At 29.2% G+C, this 7633-nt stretch overlaps 1 long non-coding RNA gene across 3 annotated transcripts; it reads right to left on the bottom strand.

Annotated features, from left to right (window-relative positions):
• Positions 1–2277: 2277 nt before the first annotated feature.
• On the bottom strand, positions 2278–5587 carry LOC128128727 (uncharacterized). Of its 3 annotated transcripts, none has more exons than XR_008226736.1 (3): positions 5093–5587; positions 4800–4888; positions 2278–3507 (listed from the first exon to the last, which is right to left on the bottom strand). It is a non-coding gene; the product is annotated as an uncharacterized LOC128128727 (long non-coding RNA). The 3 variants fall into 3 exon arrangements; XR_008226737.1 differs by lacking the exon at positions 2278–3507 and adding an exon at positions 3515–4118; XR_008226735.1 differs by lacking the exon at positions 2278–3507 and adding an exon at positions 3515–4690.
• Between the last annotated feature and the right edge of the window lie 2046 nt (positions 5588–7633).

Below are 7633 nucleotides of genomic sequence, written 5' to 3' on the forward strand. Positions count from 1 at the left end.
CCAAAGGGCCGACCTGATGCGTTTTGAGCATTCTAACACTTCCTAAGTGTACATGAAACCCTAATAAACCTTGGATCTATGTTTGTCTAAATACATGCAAAATTTGGTTTCCAAGGTTCATAATCCTATCTAGCATACATGGGAACTTTAATCCTAAAAGGATAGCTAGAAATACATACCTTGTAGTTGATTTTGATTCCTTGAAACCTTGTGAGCCTAGCACCACAAGTGTGATGCCTCAAATGCTTCACACAACACCAAATGCTTTTGGAATGACTTTAGAGAGAATGCATAGACTCTAAAAATCGGCCCAACCCTCTTGTTCCCTTGTGTAGCCGATTTTGGTGGATAGTATGTTCCTTATATAGTGTTGACACATCTAGGGTTGCACCATGTAAACCCTAATGTGTCATGACTCTTCATTTCCATGACCCATGGGTTTGTAACTCCCATGGAGCATCCTATGGGTTTAACCCAACTTGATAATCCATGGAGCGTCTTAGCCCACTATACAAGTTATGGATGATTTACATAATCAACCCATATATTTAATTAGTTATCTTTTGATAACTTAATTAATTCTAAATTAATTCTTGATCAAACTAATTAAATAATACTATTAATATATTAGAACTTATAATATATTAATAAACCACAAATGTTATTTCTCTCATTTAGTCTATCCAATTGCATGGTGTCATGCAACCCAAATGGACCATGCTGGGTCGGGTCTAGTACATACCAGAAATAGTTATGGACTTAGACACCTTATCCAACACGACCTTGGTGCCTTCGACCCATAAGTACAGTGAGAAAAACTCACCTCGAATGTAGAAGCTCCTTGAAAGAAATCCCTAGTTGCTGCCCTGCCGGCTTCCTGAGCTATCAAAACCAACAACACACCCAATTAGCAATTGTGTTCCATGCCATAATTCATACTTGGGGTAAAATGCCATAATCCGCTAAATGTTTGAGTAAATTACACGAATGGTCCCTATGGTTTAGGGTAACTTGCGCGCTTGGTCCCTAACTTATTTTTTAACTCGAAAGGTCTCTACTATTTGTTTTTGTTACGCGCTTGGTCTCTACTGTTTGTTTTTGTTACGCGTTTGGTCTCTGTCTTACCTAAAAAGACTATTATTTAAATAGTGAAAATTGATGAGGTAGGTGAGGTAAGGTGAGGGGGTGAGGTTGGGGTGTGTTTATTTAAATAAATTAAAAATCAAGGGAAAAATAGTCTTTTTAGATAAGACAGGAACCAAGTGCGTAACAAAAACAAATAGTAGAGATTTTTCGAATTAAAAAAATAAATCAGAAACCAAACATGCAAATTACTCTAAAACATAAGGACCATTCATTTAATTTACACTAAATGTTTTTTTAGGAGAAAACAAAATGGGAAAACCTTACTGTAAAAGAAAACGGATGACCAGAAACCAATAAATAATGACAAATCAGCATGTTATGCATATCATCTCTCCTTGACCCCGTATTCCATGTGATTGGCAGCAAAATCATCCATCAAACATGACTTTAGGACAAGAGATATTTAGAGGTAGGGTCGTTTCTTATAATTAATAAATAAAGTTATATTTTAAAAGATTTATTATAAAATTACAGTTTTAAAAGATTATACGTCAAAGGATAAAATTAATTTTTTAAAAGACTTGGGCCATACTCGGAGCATCCACAAAGGTTTTGTAAAGTATTTTCTCACTTAGTTATTATTATTCTTTTTAAATCGATGTTCGTTATAATAAAATATTCTCTTTTGCAATGTACTCCAATAGATACCTAGCTTATCGTGATTTGAAAAGGTTTTTCTTCGCTACAAATATAGGTTTACAATTAATATGGGTCAATAACTATGTTCGATATGTATGTATGTTCGGTTACTGTTGTTTTCATGAAAAAAATATCAATATTTTTAGTGTAGCATTGTTATTATCCGCCATTGTATGTTAAATCGTTCATCATGACAATTGTGAATCGCGTAAATGAGGTATATTGACCAAAATACCATTTATATTGAAATATTGAAATTGATGATCTATAATATTTTTCTGTAAACTATATATTAATATTTATTTTAGATAAATATAATTTTTTAATCATTTATAAACATTATTATTATTGATTTATATTTTTAATATTCAATAACTACTTAAGTAATTTTTAAAAAAGTTATCTAGTTTGCAATAAACTATGAATATGTTCAAAAATCTTTTTAAGTTGAAAATCAATTTTGTTTTTTTGTTTTTTTAGAATTGACTCCATTGTTTGTTTTGCTCTTTTAGTTCCTTTTCTATATCACTTTAGTACTTTAATAATTAAAACTATAAGAATGAGCCCAGCCCACTATAATAGCAACATAGCGTTTCATTTCCCCCAAAATCGAACACCAAAACAAGCCACTTGCTCTAAATCATGTAATTTTAAATCATGAGCCATAATTTGTGAAACTTTTATCAAAAATTGGCCATTGAACACCAAACCACCAACATCACAACCAACCCTAACAAGAATCAAAACACATGCCACCTCTCATATCATTATTTGTAATAGATTTGTGAACTTGGTGTAATTAGATTTTAGGAGTACAACAATAGAATCTACTTATTTTGATACATGACTAAACCTTTATGGTAGAATCGACGTCACATAGATTACTAGAGATGATACTTGGAGTATGTAGAAAATGAGTCACAAGCTTTGATAATCTGAGAAAAGAGGTTGAGATCATTCATATTGCCATTCGATTGATAATTTTTTGAGAGCAAGAAAGCAGTCCCTAGAGCACCACCATCGTTCTACTTGCTGCAGGTTCTTTAGGGTTTTTTAGAGGATGAATTAATAACACAAGTTTCAGAACACGAACCCAAAATAGAATGGATTAAGAACATAAGTTTAAGAATCATAACACTGAGAATTGATTTTTTAGGTTTTGTTCGTCCGGGAAGATGTTGATATTAAAGCTGACAAGTGTTGATTTTAAGGTTAGAAACATTGACACGGATGTCAGTAAAGTTGGAGGGAGTGGTGCTACAAAAGTTGCACTCATTTTACTGTCACGTAGGCGACACGTCAACAACTACCACAAAAGTGTAGTTTCATACCACACCCAAAGAGTGGTGTCACACTTAGGTAATTTTTTATTTTTATAATAAATAAAAAAGACCAGTCATGAGGTGATAAGAAAAAAGGGACCAATCATATTGTTTGAATGAGTGCTCCCTTGGAATGTCGCCAGTGGACCCCCTACCGCACCTTTACTGCACCCAGGGGCGGTGTTCTTGCTGATGTGACACTCAAGTGAGGCAGGGGCCGCTGCCCACTCCCCCTGTTCTAATGGATCTCGTTGAAGGTTTCCGGTCTTCATCTTGCTTGATTTTTTTGATCTTCATCTTGCTTTGATTATATTATGTTTGATCTTGCTCGATTTGTAATCTAGAATGGAGTGATTTTGATTAAAGTTTTTATGGGAAATAATCTTGGACTAGATCCCATCTATTAAAACAAACACAGACCAAATACACATATTAGAAAGAAGGAATATTAAGAAAATACTTAAATAATGTAAAAATGAAATTAGAAACGGAATATTAAGAAAATACTTGAATAATGTAAAAAAGAAATTGAAAATGAAACACAGTTTTTTAAGTTTTTGAGTACCAAAACTATTAAAAAAAATTAGCGTTTGGACTAATAATATAAATTGAAAAGATTTCGGGACAATATCCCTAATTATACCAAACACAAGGACCAATTTACAGTTTAGTTTACTCTATTATCTATGAAATTAAGACGTCCATTTAACTAATAATGAAAAACAGTAATTGATGATCACATCAATTGTCAATTTACTGTGAGCCTAGTGGCAATTATTTTAAAAGAAGATACGATAAGAACAACTCTTTTCTTCTACTTTGAGCCAAAAAAGATTTCATTTTGTCTTATTATCTTGTTTAGGAGATATTTTATCATCCAATTTGAATAAAAATAATCATTGAAAGTGAAACAACAACCACTTATTTTTGGGGCCAAGTAAAACACAAGGTTGAGAGGAGCAGCATGATGTGGTGGGGACCTTATTCACGAGGCCACAATTTCATTTGCCACTGCCGAGGAAACAGCTATTATTTATAAATAAATAAATAAATAAATAACAATTCCTTATATAATAATAATATAACCACATTGTATATGTAATATCACAAAAAGCCACCAATTTCCCAATTAATTATTATATCCTGTAGTTAAGGTTCTTTTATCTTCAGATTTTGATCCAATTTAATTTCTCTTATTTTAATTCTCATTCACTAATATTTCGGTATAGCCTTCAATTTTGCAATACCAAATAAAGCAATTAGTTTGTTTTTGAGAATCTATTTTGGTAAATTTTGTTATTTATCTTGTAATGCTAAAAATTGAGCATTATATCATATTACATTTGTTGATATTATCCTTGATTTTGGTATTTTGATGAAAACAATAAAAAAGTCCTTTTTTTTTTCCAACTTTTTGGGGTTGTGTTATAATAGATTTTATAAGGATTTTTTTTGTTTGTTGTATTAGTTTGTTTAATGACATATAAATTGCCAATATCACAGGAGAAAACAATCTATTATAAAATTAACATGGTTTTGCTTCAAATATAAATGTCACCAATCCAGCAAGATAGAATTCCATTCTACAAAGGGTAAAAAAGTCAATATATATATATATATATATATATATATATATATATATATATATATATATATATATATATATATATATATATATATATATATTGGTACCATTCGAGCATGCAAAACTTCATTGTCATGTTGATTTAATAGCAGCATGGACCTCATTACTCCGATCCATTTAAGGTGCGGAACACCGACTGTGAAACATGAATAAGGTTGTATAGTGGGTTTGTTTACATAAAAATGTAGGAACAATAATTAGAATGTAAAATGGAATTATATAAAAGTCACTAATAACAATAATAACATTATATTCTCCTTCAAATCCAATCCATTTAACGTGGGGAACACCAACTATTGTGTATTCTACTATATATAAATGTAAAACCCCATATACATACCATTTTCACTGTAACTTCTCATCTTTGAACAATTACTCCTCGGAGGAAAAGGAAACCATTGAAGAATGCAACAAAAAAGTATAACATAAGAACAACAAAGGTGCTACGATATGAGAAAATAAATAATGTACTCATATAAAGCTGTCAAAAAGATCCATTACCAATTTTCCTCCTAGGCTTATACTTCCTGTCAATCACATGATCACCACTACCTTCCTGACTTTTCTTTCTTCCTCTCCCTTCTTCAACACTTTATCACATATGATATGATCAGAAAAACCTCATGTTTACTACATATTTAAAAATCAATTTAACAGACCAACTGTTTACTGAAAATTAACAACAATGGTTATGTTGTGATTATCAATAAAACCTGATGATCCAGAAATCTAGAATTAGAGGAACCATTAATTGTAAACATATATACAAATAGTTGGTGGCAAAGCCCTGAAAAAGCAAAATCGGAGAAATGTAAAAGGGATAAGGAAGATAGACAAATACCTAAAATAAAGGGCATCAAGTGCGAAAAGAAAACCACTACAAAGGGAATAGGATTCTTGCAGCACATACATGAAAGTAACACATGGTCATATTATATGGTTTGATATGGGGTAAAGTTAAAATGAGATGTATTTCATAGAATTACAAAGCACAATCTTCTATATTCACACAAAATATAATCGGTGGATGACGTTTTAGAGGAAAAAGGTGGTGGTGGATGGAACTAGAAGGCGGTTTCGAAGAAGGAAATTTATAGAAAACCTTTCAAGCCGATCAATCATTATATACTTATAAAGGAAACATTTTTCCTTTCATCATATTTATTTGAAACTCCCATTTATTTTTTCTTTCACCACATTCATTTGAAACTTCCATGACTTTTCAATTTCTTTCTAATAATGATTATAAGTTGGTTAATAAGGTTAAATAAATATAAAACCTAAAGTGTAGTAATATATAAACTAAATTTCAATATTAAAAGAATATATATTTTCTTCTACTTATAAAGTCATGTTTTTAACTTTAACATATTATACTTAATTTATTAGATCCAATATATTGTTGTATGTAACCATTATCATTTTAATGCTATAACTTTTGAACAATTTGTATAAAATACTTAAATTGTTAATTTAAATATAACTTTATACGATCAACTTAAATATAAATTTTAGTTCAACTTAAATAACCTAAATAATATTTTGTAAATAGTTAAAATTGATAAATTATAGTGTCTTTCTAATAATGATTATAAGTTGGTTAATAATGTTAAATAAGTATTAAACCTAAAGTGTAATCATAAATAAACTAAATTTCAATATTAAAACAATATTTTTAATTCTACTTATAAAGTTATGACTTTAACTTTTAACATATTAAACTTAATTTATTATATTTAATATGTTGTTGTATGTAAACCATTATCAGTTTAAAGCTATAACTTTTGAACAGTTTGGACAAAATACTTAAATTGTTAATTTAAATATAACATTACAGACTCAACTTCAATATAAATTTTAGTTTCACTTAAAAAGCCCAAAGAATATTTTGCAAATAGTTAAAAATGATAAATTGTAGTGTTAAATGCAAAAGCTAAATTGTAATATGAATTTAACTAAAATATTTTTCTTAAAGTTATTTTTATAATCGTTAAAAGTTCTCAAATAAATAACTTAAAATAACTTACAATAACAATAGTTAAAAATAACTTTATATAAATAATTATATTGTTACCTTTAAAATCAAAAATAATTCTTTGATGTTGTAAATAATTATAATGATAGAGATTAAAATGTTAAGCAAATAAATTTTAAAAATTAATTAACAATAACAACAACTATAAATAACATTAAACCATATATTATATTTAATTTTGTTCATGAGTAACCTGCGGGTAGAGGTTATTCAAAAGATTGAGATTATACAGTTTTAATAGATGTATATATTATCATATAATTCAAAATAATTAATATATTATATCAACTTAGCATACGAATTATTATATCAAATTTAACAACATTATTGTTGTATTAAAAAAAACTATATTTCTAACGATTTCAACTATATATATATGCTTCCGCGCAACGCACGGACATTCGTCTAGTAATAAATATAATCAGTGGACGCACTTGATTGGATGTAGTAGGCGGTCGTGGAAAACACGTGTGCTGGGAGCGACCAAAATTGCCAACCTTTAAAACATGTGTGGCCAAAGTCTAAAGCTAAAGAAAAATAATGTTTCCATAAGCTCTTGTGCTTTAAAATATATATATATATATATATATATATATATATATATATATATATATATATATATATATATATATATATATATTATGTTGTGGAGTATAAACACACACATATTCTAAATGTATCAAGATCTTTGTTGTTTTAATATGGTATCCTTGTTAAGTTGTTAAGTACTGGGAGAAGCCGTTCTTACTTTTGTATTTTTGAGAAATTGAATGCCTACATCCATTTTAAATGGTCAATCTCCCTATGTACTTGTGTTTACAAAGATTCCTAAATTTGATTTTTTAA

Source organism: Lactuca sativa, chromosome 9, assembly GCF_002870075.4.
Source record: "Lactuca sativa cultivar Salinas chromosome 9, Lsat_Salinas_v11, whole genome shotgun sequence".
Classification (NCBI taxonomy): Eukaryota; Viridiplantae; Streptophyta; class Magnoliopsida; order Asterales; family Asteraceae; genus Lactuca; species Lactuca sativa.